General features: G+C 47.8%; 1 long non-coding RNA gene across 1 annotated transcript; it reads right to left on the reverse strand.

The window, feature by feature from the left end:
* Window positions 1-3,658: 3,658 nt before the first annotated feature.
* Window positions 3,659-14,415, reverse strand: LOC135984231 (uncharacterized). The gene is made up of 3 exons (XR_010602157.1): window positions 14,318-14,415; window positions 14,085-14,199; window positions 3,659-4,002 (listed from the first exon to the last, which is right to left on the reverse strand). It is a non-coding gene; the product is annotated as an uncharacterized LOC135984231 (long non-coding RNA).
* Between the last annotated feature and the right edge of the window lie 4,055 nt (window positions 14,416-18,470).

Consider the following 18,470-nt stretch of genomic DNA (forward strand, 5'->3'; position numbering starts at 1 on the left):
CGCCGGCCGGGCACTTCCCCTACCGGGCTCCGGGGGCGCAGGGTCCAGAGGCATGGGGGCTGCCTGAAGCCGGTAGCACTCGGGCAGCTCGGCTCTTAAACAGAGCCGAAGAGTCAGGGGAGGAGCACAGCAGCCGGAGCCCGGGAGGGGAAGTGCCCGGCCGGGGGCGCAGGGTCCAGAGGCATGGGGGCTGCCCGAAGCCCAAGCGCTACCGGCTTCACGGTTTGCCGGGCAGCCTCCAGACCCTACGCCCCTGGCTGGGTGCTTCCCCTCCCGGGCTGCAGCTGCGCTGGGGAAGCGCCGGCTGGGGGCGCAGGGTCTGGGGGCTGCCCGGCAAACCGTGAAGCCAGTAGCGCTCGGGCAGTCCTTTTTGCGTGGCTGGGAGGGAGGAGGGGGAATGCGGGGTGCTCATGGAAGGGGGTGGAGTTAGGGTGGAGTTGGGGCGGGGGCGGGGCCAGGGCCCCGTGGAGTGTCCTCTTTTTTTATTTTTTAAATATGGTAACCCTACCCAAAGTAATTCACAAACTGGGGGAAGACAGGCATTTGGTTGCCTAACTCACGTGCAAGGCCCAATTTGACATGCTTAGAGGTCACCTATCAGATCAGCACCCAGTCATAATACTAGGGTGGAGGGGAAGAGGTGGTGCACATACCATAACTTTTAGCTCAGCAGTTAGAGCATTTACTGGGAATGTGGGAAACCCAAGTTCAATTCCGCCCTTCTCTTCCTGAGGGGGTGAAAGCATTTGAACCAGCAGTCTCCTGCTGTGCTACTTAAAAGTGCTGTCTAACCATTGAGCTATGGGATATTCTGATGCAGAGTTTCCCCAGTCCCTCCTGTTGAAGCTGTTGCACTCTGGATATATAATGAAAGAGTGATTGGAACAGGGAGACTGGACTCTGGGTCTCCCAACTCTCTGATGGATTACAGAGTCACTTTCTCTCCCAATGACTGATCCACTGTGGATAAATACTTAAATAATCATTAGGCTAGAGAGAGAGAGAATGACTCCCAACTTTTGCATCAGTGGTAAACATCCATGCAAGATTCAGAATTTGTAATACCACTCTTCCCACCAGGGCCGGCTCCAGGCACCAGCTTGCCAAGCAGGTGTTTGGGGCGGCCACTCCGGAGAGGGGCGGCACGTCCAGCTATTCGGCGGCAATTCGGCGGACGGTCCCTCATTCCCGCTCGGAGCGAAGGACCTCCCGCCGAATTGCCGCTGCAGATCGCGATCGCCCCTTTTTTTTTTTTTGCGCCGCTTGGGGTGGCAAAAACCCTGGAGCTGGCCCTGCATCCCAGATAAATTGCATATCACCTGCTGCACTAATATTTTTTCCAAATGCAATCTTCTGCTTCTTTAGTCCAAGAACTGAAAACAACTGAGGTGAAAGCTCACTGTGACACTAAGCACCCCTGTATTCACACTCAACATGCTGTTGTAATAATCTTTGTACATAGGGTTACCAGACAGCAACTGTGAAAAAATGGGACAGGGGGTAATAGGCGCCTGTGACGGGGCAGCCCCACCCCGTACTGGCCCAAGTGACGTCAGACCAGTAGCTCTGACAGAGGAAGTCCTGCCCGTTCATACTGGGCATGCTCCAGGTGCTCACTGAGTATAAAAGGAGGGAATTCAGCTCACTTGGGGTGGGCGGCTGCAGGGGAAGGACCTAACTGGGAAGCTCACGCAAAGGACCAGCTGACACTCTTGGAGCTGTCAGGAATAGAGGCTTTTATTGGCTGGCACGAACCCCTACTGCGGGAGGAACCAGAGGAGGTGACGGATCCGGAGCCTCACGGAGAACCCTGGGATCCGTGGGAGGCCCCAACTCCCCAGCTGGTAGGGAGTGACCTGGGGAAGGTGATGGACTGGTACCTTGACCCTGTAAGCCTCAGCGTGTTGCGGTAGGACCCCCTCGCTGAGCCAGTAGTAATGTCCTACGGCCCTGCAACCAGGGGTGCTTATATGGACTCTGGCCATTAGGCTGTGCTGCCCTGCAACCAGGGGTGCTTATATGGACTCTGGCCATTAGGCCATGCTGCCCTGCAACCAGGGGTGTTTATATGGACTCTGGCCATTAGGCTGTGCTGCCCTGTAAGGAGGGGCGTAAACCCTCACAGCGCCTATATAAGAAAAAGTCCCCAAAAATGGGACTGTCCCTTTAAAAATGGGACATCTGGTCACCCTATTTGTACAAAATATGCCTTGTGTGGTATCATTTGAAAACTAACAACTCACTGATCATTAATATTTTTGCATGATGTACATACATGGTGGGTCTCAAGAGTTATGGAATATGCTGAAATTATGACTGAAGTGTGTGTAAACCAGGTATGTCGGGGGTAAACAGGTCAGCACTAAACAAAGACATGTGTTTTCCCCAGCTAGCAATTGCTTCCAAAGTATTTTGAAGGACAAGGTATTTACATATCATGTAAACAGACCCATCAAGCTAACAAGGGAGGAGGCAAACCTCAAACTAACACATGGAGGAAAAGACAGCATGGCGTCTACACCCAGCAGGAGAGAGAGAGAAGCTTGGTCTGGGTTTTACTTTTCAAATAATGCATGCAAAGGTTTCCTGGTCTAAAAAGACGGGAGGGCTGAACCTCAACTGATAAATGATTGTATACAATATTACTGAATTTATATACCTTTAAGCCAGATTTGGGCTGTATACAGGCTCCTGGGGTCAGAGCTGCTGAACTAGGAATGTCTCACATAGGGTTGCAACCCTCACGGTTTCGCCAGGAGGCTCCTGGAATTGGGCTCTATCTCCCGGAGGCTACTGATGCCAAACCAGGAGATTTTAGGCTGCTAAAAGTCTGGCAGCACAGCAGAGGTAAAGCCTGCCTGTCCTCCTGGCCCCGTGCCATTCCCGGAAGTGGGTGGCATGCCCCTGTGAGGGGACCAGGGGTCTCCGCGCACTCCCCAAGTGCCGACTCCACAGCTCCCATTGGCCGGGAACTGCGGCCAGTAGGAGCTGCAGGGGTGGTGCCTGCAGGCAGGGGCAGCATGCGGAGTCCCATGCTCCTCCTCGCCCCTCCACCCCAGGCGCTGCAGGGACATGCTGGCCGCTTCCGGGAGCAGCGCGTGGACGGGGCAGCGCGCGAAGCCTCCTGGCCCCATTTACCTCAGGTGGCTCCCGGGCAGCAGCACAGTAGGGCTAAGGCAGGCTCTGCCCCAGGCTCAGCCCAGAGCCCCCTCTCACACTCCAAATCCCTTGGTCCCAGCCCAGAGCCCACACCCCCTCCTGCATCCCTGCCCCAGCCCGGTGAAAGTGAATGAGGGTAGGTGAGAGCAAGTGACAGAGGGAGGGGGTATGGAGTGAGCAGGGCGGGGCCTTGGAGAAGGGGTGGCGCCTAAGGGAAGGGACAGGGCAGGGGGCAGGGCAAGGTAGTTTGGGTTTGTGTGGTTAAACATTTGGCAACCCTAGTTTGGCACTCCGACGCTCATCCTGGTAGGCTGGTTGTGAGCAGCCCAGGTTGGGAGCTACAGCAGCAAAGCATTGTGTAGCACCCAGGGTTACAGGGCAATTGTTGACACAATCCCTCACTGGTCTGGGTTACACCCTGCACCCAACTCTGTGACATTCACACAGAACGTTTCCATTTTCTGTAGGTTCCTTTGGTGGACTTAGTTCACACTTGTATGGAGAAGATCAAATTCCATTTTTAATTATGTTCCATAAATAGGTAAAAAATAGAAACTTTCATTCAAAAAATAGTTTAGATTCTGAAAACGCCATGCAGACCACAGATATATCTTGCAGGTTGTATTATACCTACAGGCTATATGTTTGACAACTCATTTAGTTACTTCTGAGAGGATGACTGCCTAGTCAGGAACATTCCGTTTTTTCATACTTTCTTTTAGCTTTTAAAAAAGGAAACCTGTTTTTTCAGCCTGGACTTCAGCATCTCATCATACACTTCAGTAATGTGGGTTCCTTCACTTTCAAACACTTTAATTGATATGGTTACAAATTCTCATGTACCTGTGAAAGAAAAACATTAGACATTCAGCAAGAGTAGAATAGTTGTCATAGTTGAATTCAAGAAGAGAGAGTGATGCTTTTTTGCAGTTCATGGATGCATTGCCAGCAATATGTGCAGTTTTGTTGTGCAGTTTTAAGGGTTTTCTTTTCTAGTTTTGGTTGAATCTTTATGGATTTCATTTGAAAGAGGTGTTTTACATGTGAGATAGGGAGCTGGGTGCCAAGTAATTTCAACTCAAAAAGACTAAAGTTACAACCTAGACCAAGAGGAACAGAGATCAGGAAGTCCAAATTATTATTTATTGTTTTTCTGCTATAAGTTTCTTTTATGCCTTCGGGGCTGCCATGACTTAAACGAGCAAGAGAACTCAAAATGATTTATTATATTTAATTTATTTTGCAAATAAATTAATAAAACCAGGAAATAGAATAGTGTTAGTTCAGTTACACTTTTTCTATTGTCACTCTGCAACTTCAACTAAAATTACACCCAGCTGCCATTGGGAAACTTTTTCAGAAATAGTAATTAATTATATCCAAAAAACAATAGGTGGATCCTGTAATAGATAGTTTTTACAGTTGATTGATGACGAAATGTACTGTTACTAAATCTTACACTACAAGAAAATTTCAATATCTAATTACAGTCCGTTTCAGTAACAAAGTTAGCCAACCCTTGGCAGCTGTATTGCAAGATTTTATCTCATCATTTTAGGTGGCATCTTCTTGCAGCTGTGATAAATTTGGCCTACTGAGTCCAAAAGAGACAGGAAGTCCAAATTATGTTCAATTTACAAATACAAAGGTTTTTTTTTTTTAATTTAATTGTAATTTAACCATGTAAATTCAGCCTGGTATCTGAATGTCAAACTGGGTTCGTTCTTGCTCTCCAGTAATAAAAGATCAGATGTACAAAGGGACTTGAGAGCCTAAAGCCCAGTTTTAGACATGTGTGTGTGTACAACAACCCCTATTCTGCTGCAACCTCACCCTATAAGTATGTGAACTCACTCAGTGCTTACATTTTCACTGTAAAAGTTCCCTGGGTGCCTAATTATCTGTCACTGGGCATGTGCATTGCTGCTTCAGGCAGGAGCTTGGGCACTAGTCTCATGCCTAGGTCCCAGCATGTTTCTAAACCAGGTGAAGATAAGCATTATGCCACCTAGCTTGCCTGCAGGGTAGATTTTGCTCAGAGCATACCTAGCTCCGCACAAAATGGCCACTTGGGATGGGGGCCATCCATATAACCTTTAGCCCAGCAGTTAATATATTTATCTGGGATGTGTGAGGCCAATGTTCAGTTCCCCCATCTACTTGATGAGGAGAAGGGATTTGAATAGAGATCTCCCACCTCTCAAGTGAGTGCCATAGCCACTAGACTTAGGATATTCTGATGTGGTTCTCTCTGCTTCCCCTCAGTACATTTTTCAGAAGCGGCGCCTGCCGGGCCGCCGCTGGGGTTCTGGAGGCAAGTGGGGCGGGGGGAGCACAGTCGGACTCCGGAGGAGCCATGGGGGGAGGGGGGACAGCGGGTGCAGCAAGAGGAGCGAAGGGGCTGGCTCCTCAGCCATTGCGCCCCACGCTCAGCACGGCCCCAACATCACCGCTGCGGCCGCCTCCTACAGCGGCTCAGGGCTCGGCGACCGAGCACTCCGCAGCTGGCGGGCAGATCCCCTCTCCCCAGCAGCGTCCTGCTTCCGGGCCGAGGGAAGCAGGACGCTGCCGGGGAGAGGGGATCTGCCTGCCAGCTGCGGAGCGCTCAGCCGCCGAGCCCTGAGCTGCTGCAGGAGACGGCCGCGCTGAGCATGGGGCGTGATGGCTGAGGAGCCCGGCCACTTTGCTCCTCCGGCCGTGCCCGCCGCCCCCCCAAATGGCTCTTCTGGAGTCCGGCCGTGCTGTGCCCCTTCCCCCTCCCCTCCCCACCCCCCCCCCCCCCCCCCCCCGCCGCCTGCAGGAGCCCAGCAACGGCCTGTCAGGCTCCGCTTTAGAAAAAAATTCTGGGCTGCCCGGGCGAGGGAACCAGGAAGCTGCCGGGGAGAGGAGATCCGCCCGCTAGCTGCTGCCCACCCCACTGCTCCGCTTCCCCCAGCCCCCGGGAGAAGCGAGCAGCGCCCGCCCGCCACCCCTTCCCCCGTGCCTGGCTCCCCCCCACCGAGCCCCTCCAAGGGGGGGCACAGCATGGCTGCAGCGTGGCCGGAGGAGCCAAGGGGGGGGGGCACGGAGCGGCCAGAGGAGGAGCCAAGGAGGGGCGTGGCCAGAGGAGGAGCCAAGGGGGTGCGCCTTTTTTATGGTTGCTCCCCCTGCACTGAGAAGCTGGCTATGCCACTGCTCTCAACCTCTCTTGTTGAAGCCATTCCACCTTAATTAAATATTAATTGGGCCAGAGACAGTGTAAGAAACACTGTATAGTCCAGTGGTTAGGACACTCATCTGTTCAGAACCCTTCTCCTCAGGCTGAGGTGGGAACTGAACCAAGGCCTCTCTCCTCTGAGGTGAGTTCCCTAACCACTTGGTTCAAGTTTATAAGGAAGGCTGGTGTTGCCTTCCCCCCCAATCCTCCTTTTTGCATGGAATCAGGTAGGCGCCTTGTCATGGAGTCTATAGACCGCATGCTAGCCGGGTGGCACCAGCCAGTGCCAAATGGCAGCCTCACAGCATCTGGGAGAATTAAAAGAGCTGAGAAGCAGAGGGGTGGGATCAGGGCCGGCTCTGGCTTTTTTGCCGCCCAAGGCAAAAAAGCCTCCCACGGCCCCCCGCCCCAGTGCGGCAGGGGAGGGTGCCGAGCCTGGCCGTGGGCCGCTCTCCCCGACCGGCCAGAGCGCCGTGGGAGGGCGGCGAGCCCATTGCGGCTCCGCTCTCCCCGGCAGCCGGAGCGCCGCACCGCACCGCCCCCCTCCAGGTGCCGCCCCAAGCACAAGCTTGGTGGGCTGGTGCCTGGAGCCGGCCCTGGGTGGGATGGCTGTTAGGAGAGCAAGCAGGCTGGACAAGGAAAGTTCTGCCAGCAAGCTGGTGAGAAGGCACCCAGAGATAACACCCCAGAGAAGAGATGACTGTATCCACAGGCTGGAGAAGCCTACAGAACTAAGAGAGAGAGGAAGGAGATTGGGGCACAGCAAGAGTTGTTGAGGCTTGATTCCATTTGCCCAGTTTAAGGCCCCTGAGCTGGAACCAAGTGGAGTGGGTGGACCTGGTTCCCCTACAAATCCCTCAGAGACTTAAGAGCCCCCTGAGGATCAGGACCATCCGATCTTGCCAAGTATAAGGGGAAACTCATATACCCTAACAGGACTGTGACTAACCTCATTAATAGCCCAGAATGGAACTACCACTTGGGCAAGAGAATTTAACTAAGTGCTCTGCCAGACTGAGTGGACTTTGTTCAGTGCTCTGTTGGACCAGAGGAGGTACTGTTGCACTAGCACACACACTCACATGCCTATGCCATATGACTTCAGCAGACAGGTTCCTGGCTCTGGATTGGAAGTAGAGATAGGTGCCTCCCTGTAGCCCAGACTTAGGTGCCAAATTCCCTGAGAGGGTCAGGATATACCCTTTCATTGGCATCTCCCACTGGGTACCTACCTTGCTGGCTTTTGTGGATACCATGCTCAGGGCTTGTCTCTCCCCATTCATTGTGTACAGAGCCTAGGTGCCTAACACAGGCTTTGAGTCCTAGTGATTTTCAAGGCACCTGAAAGTTTCATGTCATTCTGAGAATAGCAACACTTAAATCCCTTTGTGGATCCAGTTCAAAGATGCTACAGGACAAATTATTCCATTGCACTTGTGCTGGAAGTCTGGGTTTTCCCATCTAGTTTGTCCACCACTGGACAAACCATCTAGTTTGTCCACCACTGGACAAACCATCTAGTTTGTCCACCACTGGACAAACCATCTAGTTTGTCCACCACTGGAGCTATTCTTATGTAACTGACTGTAGAATTTGGCCCTGCAGTTGAACTTAGCTAACAATTCTGTAAGTAAATTGCAAGCCAGAATAGATTCCAGCTTTATATCTTAGTTGTGATAACATAAGAGTTACAAGTAGTAGTAGATGTTTTTTCCCTCAGGAAAGTCATCAAACATATATATGGGGCAAAGATGTGTACAGGAACTAATTATATAATTATTATTAATTAAAAGTGTTACTACTATCTCTCAAGTAAGAAGGGACCTTTTCACATATCTTTCAAACTGTACTTGTACTTTAATTGCTTTCCAGAAGGCCTAGAGGAACAAAAATTGCAGTGAGAACATTAAAGAGTCTAGAATGTCGCTTTCCAATAGGCATTCTGCATTGCCGGCTGTAATTAGTCTTCGTATGTCTATCAGCAGTTAGCTAATAAAAGTTTAGGTATATTGAAATCATTCAACTGAACTAATTGCTAATATGAAGATTTTCACTACATTTTATAGTTGAAATAAAAATGTTTACTTTCTGTAAAACATGTCTTTTCTTTGTAAACTAATTTACTATTTATAATACAGTTTTCAATTCCTAAAAGTTTGTAACAATGGAAGGCTCCCAACAATGCTCTAGCAACATGCCTCAAAACTGAGTTGAAGGAACTGCTGAGACTGCCAACTTGTGCCTGTTGTGTTAATGCTCTGTTTTTATTCAGTGGGGGCAACTGGACTGAAACCAGCAAACTAATGTCACATGACCACTTAACAGCTATCAGATGTTAAGAACTTCAGCCCAGATCCTCAAATGTATTTAGGCACCTAATTACCTATGAGCATCCCGATTTTCTGTCGTCCCAACTTTTGGTGGATTTGAAGTTCCAATCAAGAGGTGAAAAGCTGCTGTGTGTTAACAGTCTATCCTGTTCCTCTTGCAATTCGCCTTTCATACTATAGGACATTGGGATTATTTAGTAGTTTTGTTTGTTAGGAGGACCAGGTTTGTGAGAAGTTGACGAGGCTGACTTGTCCAAGGTAACTCTCATTTCCTTTATCAGAGTGTTTTTCTAGCAAACTGAATTTTGGTCAGATTCCTGGGCGCTGTTTTATTTTATTATAATAAAATTCTTGTCTAAACTTTTTTATAAAAAACCCTGAATTAAGGGAGACACTGTCATAATTCTCATTACAGTAAGTCTGTGACACAAAAAAGTCTAAAATCTAAGGAGTTGGAAATTGTAGGATAGAACATCAGATTAATGCTTATTTTATATTCAAAGTTAATTTACTGCTGATGAAAGTTGTGGGCCTAAAAGTCCTGGAGAGTGAAGTCCGATTTAGCCACAAAATAGGTCAATACATGCAGTAGTGGTGTAGGTTTCCTCACACTGTCCTGCCAATGTGCGTCAACCCTACCCTCTGTCAACACCTTTAGGGAACAGAAAGTACTTCACCCTTAGGATAAATTGTGCTTCCCCCTCCACAGCAACAGAGTTTTATTACCATTAGATTCATAGAGTTTAAGGCCAGAAGGGACCTTCAATCATCATTAATCATCTAGCGTGATCTCCTGTATATCTCAGGCCCATTAACTTTCACCCAGTTACCTCTATATTGAGCCCAATAACTTTGTTTTGACTAAAGCATAACTTGTGTTTGGCTAAGGTATATCTTCCAGAAAGACATTCAGTCTTGATTTGAAGATCTCAAGAGATAGAGAATGAATTTCTTCTCTCCGTAGTTTGTTCCAATGATTAATCACCCTCCTTGTTAAAAATGGGTGACTTATTTCTAATTTGAATCTGTATGGCTTAAGCTGCCAGCCATTGGTTCTTGTTATGTCTTTCTCTGTTAAATTAGAGTACCCCATGAAAGTACTTATACAGTATCATAAAGTCACTTCTTAGTCTTCTTTCAGACAAGCTAAACAGTGTCTCTCAGTGTATGGTATTTTCTCCAGCCCACAAATCATTTTTGTGGCTCTTCTTGGCATCTTCTCCAATTTTTCAGCATTGTTTTTTAAAATGGAGACACCAGAACTGGATACAGTATTTCAGTGTTGGTCTCATACAGAGGTAAACTCACCTCCATTCTCTTACTCACTACTCCTGTTTCTACATCCAAAAATTGCATTAGCCCTTTTTAACACAGCATCACACTGTTGAGCTCATATTCAGTTGCTTCTCCACTATGACCCCTAAATCCTTTTCAGAGTCACTGCTTTCTATGATACAGAATGGCAGACTGTAAGTATGGGCTGCATTCCTTGTTCCTAGATATCTAACTGTAAGCAGGGTCTGAATGAGCTCTTCCCTGACATCTAGCAATGAGCTGGGGGGGAAAAGATTTCAGGAACACACTGTATCTGCGTAAACACACCTACTATGCCTAGGTGCACAGCATGTTGGAGTTGCTTTATCAAAGTGATCAATTTTGGCTGGTGTTGGGTTACAAGTCACTTTACTATTGAGTGCAGGGATAATGAAATGTTATCCTTATTGCAGTGTTTTTCAACCTGGGGGGTCACGACCCCCAGGGAGGTCGCGGGATCGGTTTAGGGGGGGTTGTGCACTCGGACTGTCAACCCCAAGCGGCAGTACTCAGGCTCGGGCTGTCAGCCCCCTACCTTTTCAAGTCTTAGTGGGGGGGGGGGGGGGGTCATGACTTTTTTTAAGTCCAAAGGGGGTTTCCAGCACAAAAAGGTTGAGAAACACGGCCTTATTGTATGAGTAAAGGGCAGCAGAACTGTACTTAGCATGCCCTGATTGAGGGGCTAACCCTAAACTGAACCTCATTTCCTAAGCAGGGGGTAGGGATGCCAAATCCCCATGAAGAGGAGAGAGGGTGGGGATAGCTGTTCCTACCTGGTGTTGTGGGCTTTGCATAGAGTTCTTGTTTTGTTCAGTGATCGCTAGAGCTGAAATCACTAATAACCTACCAGGTGCTGATCCTTACACCTGCTGTGGGACAGCTTTGTGGTGAAAGAAATTGCACAGCCTGCACTAGCAGTGAGGTTACCCACTACCTGCTGCCAAATCAACCTGGCAGAAGGTTTGCATTACATTGCATTATTCTGTATTGAACATTTTGTTTGAATGGGCCCAGTTTACCAAATGATCCAGATCTTGCTGCATGACTGCACTAACCTCATCATTATTTACCACTCCGCCAATCTTTGCCATCCACAAATTTCATCAGCAGAGATTTTATATTTACTTCCAGCTCAATGATGAAAATACTACAGTGTCAGGTCTACTACTGATCCCTGTGGAACTCCACTACTGACTGTCATTCAATGATGATTCCCCACTGAATACTTTTTGAGATCAGTCACTTAGTCAGTTCTTAATCCATTTAACTCTATTGATATTGTATACTAGATATTTTTAATCAGAATATCATGCAACACTAAGTCAAATGCCTTACAAAAATCTAAGTATATTACATCTACACAGTTACCTTTATCAAACTTGTAATCTCATCAGGAATGAAATTGAGTTGTATCACATGACCTATTTTCCATAAAACCATTAATGATTAGAATTAATTATATTCCTATTGTCTAATTCTTTATCAGTTGAATCCCATATCAGTTTTTAAATTATTTTTTCCTAAATTGATATCAGATTAAGCAGCCTGACTTACTATTCCCAACCCCTATGCTTTGATCACTGAGGTTATATTATATGGTTCATGCTATTTGAATGGTTGTAGAAGTGGGTCTCTATTTGTCTTCGTCTAATCCCTGATAGTCACAACTGAGAGTGAATAATACACTTGGAAAATCTTAGTACATCTGAGGGCGTTCCTTTACTAGGGTTCCTACTACTGAAGAAGTTTCAGAAAAATCCTGTAGGAATAGCAGGCTGAGAATATGCCAATGAAAGGAAGAATATCCATCTGACTCTTCATTCTTACTGCTGAAAGCCTGCTCAATGACCGTGTCTCCTCTTATCTTGGTTTGTGTGATGCGCTCCTCTCCAGCTTCCCTGGATCTCCTCTCTTCCTGCCCCAGCCTCTTTAAAATATTACCAGCAAAATCATCTTCCAGTTTCATTTTTCTGATCACATCCCATCTTCTTGAGTTCCTTCGGTGGCTTCCACTTATCTTCAGTTTCAGGTTCAAGGTAGTCCTTACCCTCAAGGCTCTTCAGTGTCTTCCGTATCTGCATTTCTTCTTTCATTAATTCCCTCTCCTGCTCCATGCTTTTCACTTAGGTATCCTTCAGTTGCTACTTTTGTTTCTTGGGCATTAGTCCAATTTTAATGCCAGTCCTTAAAATTGGAATAGTTCCCCAATTAATTTATGCAGAGCACACTCCCTTTCCTCCTTCCAAAACTTCTGAAGATTCATCTATTACAGAGGCATTCTAGCTATAAAGAACATACCTATTAAGTATTTTTCCCCCCACTAGTGTATCATACTGTGTTGCATAACCCACTTAGGGTAATCATAACAAAAGATGCACATGGGCACCTAGTGGAATTTTCAAAAGTAACTAAGTAGGTTCGGCACCTACCCCCTATTGAAATCAATACATATTTTTGTTCTGCATCTGGAAAAAAAATACTAATATCTCAGGAGGATGTTGAACAGCAGCATCTAAAGTTAGATATTTTTCAACCACCAGGTCCAAATATCTTTCACCGCAGAGTTTTAAAAGACCTGGCAGATGAGCTCGCTGGAGAATTAATGTTTTCAATAAGTCTTGGAACATTGGGGAAGTTCTAGAAGACTGGAAGAAAGCTAATGTTGTGTCAATATTTAAATACAGTAAATGGGATGATTATAGGCCTGCCAATCTGACATAGATCCTGGGCAAGATACTGGAGTGGCTGATATGGGACTCGATTAATAAAGAATAAAAGAAGGGTAATATAATTAATGCCAAACCACATGGGTTTACAGAAAATATATCAAGTTAGTTTGACAGGATTTTTTTTTTTTTGGTGAGATTACAAGTTTGGTTGAAAAAGGTAATAGTGTTGATGTAATATACTTGGATTGCTGTGAGGCTTTTTACTGGGTACTGCACAACATTTTGATTTAAAAACTAGAATGCCATAAAATTGACAAGACACACTCAGTGGAATAAAGCTGGCTAACTGATAAGTCTCAAAATGTAATAGTAAACAAGGAATCATCATTGAATAGGTGTGTTTCTAGTGGGGTCCCACAGAGATCAGTTCTTGACTCTGTGCTATTGAACATATTTATTAATGACTTGGAAGAAAACATAAAATCATCACTGATAGTTTGCAGAGGACAAAAAGTGAGGGGGTGGTAAATAATGAAAAGGACAGGTACTGATACAGAGTGGTCTGGATCACTTGGTAAACTGGACACAAGCAAACAAAATGTGTTTAAAATACATTTATGAACAAAGAATGTTGGCCAAACTTATAGGATGGGGGACTCTATCCTCGGAGGCAGTGACTCTTAAAAAGACTTGGGGGTTGTGGTGGATAATCAGCTGAACATGAGCTCCCAGGGCAATACTGGCTAAAAGAGCTAATGGAATCCTTGAATGCATAAACAGGGGAATCTTGAATGGAAAGAGTAGTAAAATAACCTCTTTACATTTGGCACTGGTGCATCTACTGCTGGAATACTGTGTCCAGTTCTGATGTCCACAATGCAAGAAGGATGTTAATAGATTGGAGGGGGTTCAAAGAAGAGCCACGACAATGATTAAAGGATTAGAAATTATGCCTTCTAGCAAGGGATTCAAAGATCTCCATTTGTTTAGCTTCAAAAAGAGAAGGTTAAGAAGCAACCTGATTACAGTCTATAAATACCTACATAGGGAATAAGCATTTAATAATGGGCTGGCTCTTTAATCTACCAAAGAAAGGTATAACATGATTCAATGGCTGGATGCTGAAGCTAGTCAAACTCAGACTGGAAATAAGGTGTACATTTTTAACAATGAGAGTAACCATTGGAACCATTTACCAAGGCTCATGGTGGATTCTCCATTCTTGACAATTTTTAAATCAAGATTAGATGTTTTTTTCTAATGGATCTGCTCTAAGAATTACTTTGAGGAAGTTCTATAGCCTGCATTATACAGTAGGTCAGACTAGATGATCACAATGGTCCCTTCTGGCCTTGGAATCTATCAATCTATGGGTGGAGTGGGGGGGAATCAATGGACGTTAAACACTTAAAATACCTTTGAGGATCTGGGCATAGGTCCCTATCTGCATCTTTTGAAAATCTAGCTCCAAGACCCTCCACTCAGCAGAGAAAACAAACACTGATAGCGGGTCACAGGACCCTCTTTTCCTCTGAAAAACAAAATGCAGAGACAACTTTACTGAAAGAAAACTATTGATTTTAATTTTGTTTCCAAGTAGGCAAATAGCAAAGTTCAAAAAATAACATAAAGGAATGGACAAAACTTACTTCACTTCACCGGACTCTCAGAAGTGAGTGAGATTTATCGAACGGAGCCTTTTGTTAGTAAGTGGACAAGTGAGGTTTATCCTAATGCTCAAATACTGTTTTAATAAGTGACTAAATGTCTTACTCCAATGGTTCACACTAGCATGTGGCATTTAGAGTTCACAATGTTTTATTTTTTACGCATCTGTGTGCCAATGTTCAAGCGTGTTGGAGAGGGCATGTGGGGTCACATGCCCCCCCAGATTGCTTGGTCACATGGTGTGACCGGGCCCCCTCCCTGCAGAGCAGCTGAGCCAGCAAGCTGCACGGGGTAGGGAGAGGCAGAGGCAGGAGCAGAGGAACAGCTGGGAGCTGCAGGAGGGACCATTGCTTTCTGGAAGGGGAGGGGTTGTGTGGGGGGGGCCAGTAACTGAAGCTGTTCTGGCATTGTGCTCCCCCCCACCCGCTGTCAGCAGGCATGGGGTGTCCATGCTGATAGATATCATTTACACCTAATTTCTGCCCCAAACAGCATACATGTTAGACCAACAGACTCACACTCGATTACTGACATGTAACTTACACCGCCTCACATGTCACTTTTGAATTTGCCCTACTGAGTCCAAAGGAGACAGGTTGTAAGTTGTACTTAGTCTCAATGTTGAATTGGTCCTGATAATGTTGCTTAATGGAGCGAGTACTGGACAGGGACTCAGCAGACCTTGGTTCTATTTCCTATTCTGCTACTGGCCTGCTGGGTGACCTTGCATTAGTCACGTCACTTCTCCGTGCCTCAGTTTCCCATCTGTAAAATGAAGATAGTTATTTTTAAAGCCCTTTGTGATCTACTGATGAAAAGTGCTGTATAAGAACAAGCTTTTATTAAGTGAAAACATTTTAGTGGTGCCTGAGGACTTAGCTCTGTGTGATTCTTACAATGCCAATGACTTTGAAAATGTAAGGGCTCATGTCTTGTTGTAACTATACCAGTCAGGGCTGGCTCCAGGCACCAGCTTGCCAAGCAGGTGCTTGGGGCGGCCACTCCAGAGAGCGGCGGCACATCCAGCTATTCGGCAGCAATTCAGTGGACGGTCCCTCACTCCTGCTTGGAGCGAAGGACCTCCCACCGAATTGCCGCTGCAGATTTTTTTTTTTTTTTTTGCGCCGCTTGGGGCGGCAAAAACCCTGGAGCCGGCCCTGATAAGGGTCATCAGCAAATGGTAAAAGTGTGTTTAGGCACCCTCCCCACAGAAATGTTGCTCAGCAATTGTCCATTAGATGGCTTTTCTTAAATGTTATACACAGTTTTTGTTTGTAGCGTCTACTTTTATTTTGGAGAAGGACCAAGGGCAGATCCAGCTATGAATCAGTAATTTCTCAACACATAAGAATTCAGGAGATGAAGACAGAGGAATCTAGCAACAGAGGATATGCAACATAAATATATAAAGTACACAAACAATCACCTGTAACATCCTTTATCTGGCAGCTCCTACTCCCTCACCTAGAACTGGCATTCCATTATAACATTGGGCCAAATCCTCCCATTGTATTTCGCCCTCAACACAGCAGAGCTGTTTTTGCAAAACCTGTTGGGGTGGAGGCCCTGCAGGCTTGAACAGGCCCTCTCAGGCAGGCAGATTCCAAACCATAAAAGAATTGTTGCACCCTCAAAGTGCTGAGCATGTTGGGTTCACTGATTAAAAACACTCCTGATGCCTAGCAGAGTGCCCCAATGCCCCGTCCACCAACCAGAACTTCATGGAGTTTCCCACAGGCCCATATTAACCTCACCATTTGCTGAAACACCCACCACTCTTCTTCCCTCTCTGGGCAAGAGAATGGGAATAGTTGATGTTTGGGGAGGATCCTCTTCTCTGTTGCACTGCTACTCACCTGGATGGGATTGCATCTCCAGGGCATCTTGGGTGCCTTCTCTCCCCTTGCTTGTGGGTTCCAGGACTCTACTCCAAGTGACTGCTGTTGCCTGCTGGAGTTGCAGCTTTACCACTCCTCATCCTACCTCTACATCCTCCACCCTTCCCTTCTCTCATCAGCCTGTCTCTGCACACCTCTGTCTTTGATCAACCATGCTTTCTTGGTTTGCGTGTACAGTGTGAGAATACTGAATGACTGCAGGGGAGGAAGCAAATCAAATGGGCCCTGTACAAGAGTTTGCCAGGGCTCAACCCCCTCCGGGACAGTGGGGAGCCATACCGGCTCACTAACCGCCATTGACGTTTGGGGAATTAGTCTGTCCGCGGGGTCTTCCTCGGCAGTCCTTACGGTACTGGAACAAACACCGTAAGCCCAGGCCCTAGGTCAGGGCAAAACGGAGTCAGGAGCTCAGGCCCTCAGGCAGGGCTGAGCAACAACAGTAGGCCCCAAGCCTCCAAAGGCCTGGAAGAGGGGGAGACTGCCACTCACAGGTTGGGTGGCAGGGGGGACACTAGCAGCGGCAGAAGACCCACCGCTTAGTCAGTGGGGATCCTGGCCGCAACATACTGACATGCACTCTGGCAGTGCTGCAGCCAGACTAGGGTCGGCTGCCCCCGGGCTACTTCCAGACTCTCCCTCGGGTAGTACCTGGATCTGGGTGTTGTCCTCTAGGGGGTCCAGCACCATAGGTTCCTCAGCGAGCGGCAGGCCTGGCAACTCCTCCGGGTAGCGGGCACAGGGCAGGCCCGGCCACTGCTGGCGGCCGCCTTGGACCGCGGGTTTTTATACTTCTGGGTCGCCGCCTGACTCTCTGAGGGGCGGGCTCAGAGCTCCCTAGCTCTGCCCACTCTGGCCTCCGGATGGGCTCTTCCCCCTCCGGGGTGGCAGGGAGCCACACCGCCTCACTATAGGCCCATAGAGGACCTAGGACATACCTGAACCAGCTTTACGAGACAGGTGTGTAGGTCAAATCCTGTGAAGAGCTGAGCACCTCCTGTAGAATGTCAGTGGGAGATAAGGACACTCAGCAGGAACAAGCCATTGGTGAAGACCACTTACTTACACAGATTGATAGGAAACCCAAAGAGGGCCTGAAAGCCACCATAACCCTGGCCAAGAAAAATGCCTAGCTCAAGAGGGAAGAGTCCAAAGATAAGTGTGGCGACTGGCAGCAGAACACAGACCAGGGAATACTCATATGACCACGGGAACTAACAAGGTACATTATATAGGGCTCAATCATACATCAAAGTGAATAGGCATTGAGAGTACTCAGTACCTTGCAGCACTGGGCCCTACAGCACTGCTTTCATCTAATATGTTTAATATATTCAAGCAGTTATTCAGGGCCCGCCTTACTGGTGGGCGACATGCGCGATCTCCCAGGGCACCATGGTCAAGAGGGTGCCGGCGCCCAGGCAGGTTAAGAGGTGAGAGCTGTCAGCTGGGCTCCATTAATGGATGGCTTTGTTGGCCCACACAGTGTCCCAGCTCAGCAGAGGGGACGGGCAGGTAGGACCAACTCTCAGCTGGGGAAAGGCTGAAGTTGCAGGGATGTTGTTGCAACTTGCAGCTGGGGAGGGTCTGCTCCAAGGCAAGCTGTGGGAACCCCAGCAGGCACAGGGGAGCACCCTGCAGTGCAGGGTTGGCCTTGCCCCTGGGGCTGTGCCAGTCTGAACTGGGCTGGGTGGGGCAAGAAGACTGCCAGAGAGAGATCTGCTTCTCCCTGGTGTCTCCTGCACTCATCCCGGGCTGCCTGGTGCAGCCCACCTGCCAGAGTAGCCACTCACCTGCCTCCAAATGCCCATGGAGCAGGAGCGGACAGGGCATACTTGGGCTAGGAGTGAGCACTCCTGGGGGCATACAGCAGTGTCCGGGGTTGGGCAGTGCTAAGGAATGGAGGCAACGGGGCTCCCTGGGCAGATTTCTGGCAGCTGGGGAAAACAGACCCCATGCCAGGTGTGGGCTGGGCTGGGTTTCAGTTTATGTCTCACAGTGCTGCCACGCCCCCAGCGCTTCGCATGGCTGCCAGCCCGGCATTCTCATCGCTGGTGCCAGAGGCTTGGGTGCTTCAGTCAGTGCTGAGCATATGGGGTGCCCGGGCCATTTGCAGTGGTCTCAGCTATAGGTGAACTCAGTCCCTACTATAACTTAAAAGCTTCTGCAGTGAACTCAAGGTATATGACCACACTGTGTATCTGTACTTAAACTCAAAGAAAGGGCACAACAGTACAAC

This window comes from Chrysemys picta, chromosome 6 (assembly GCF_011386835.1).
Source record: "Chrysemys picta bellii isolate R12L10 chromosome 6, ASM1138683v2, whole genome shotgun sequence".
NCBI lineage: Eukaryota > Metazoa > Chordata > Testudines > Emydidae > Chrysemys > Chrysemys picta.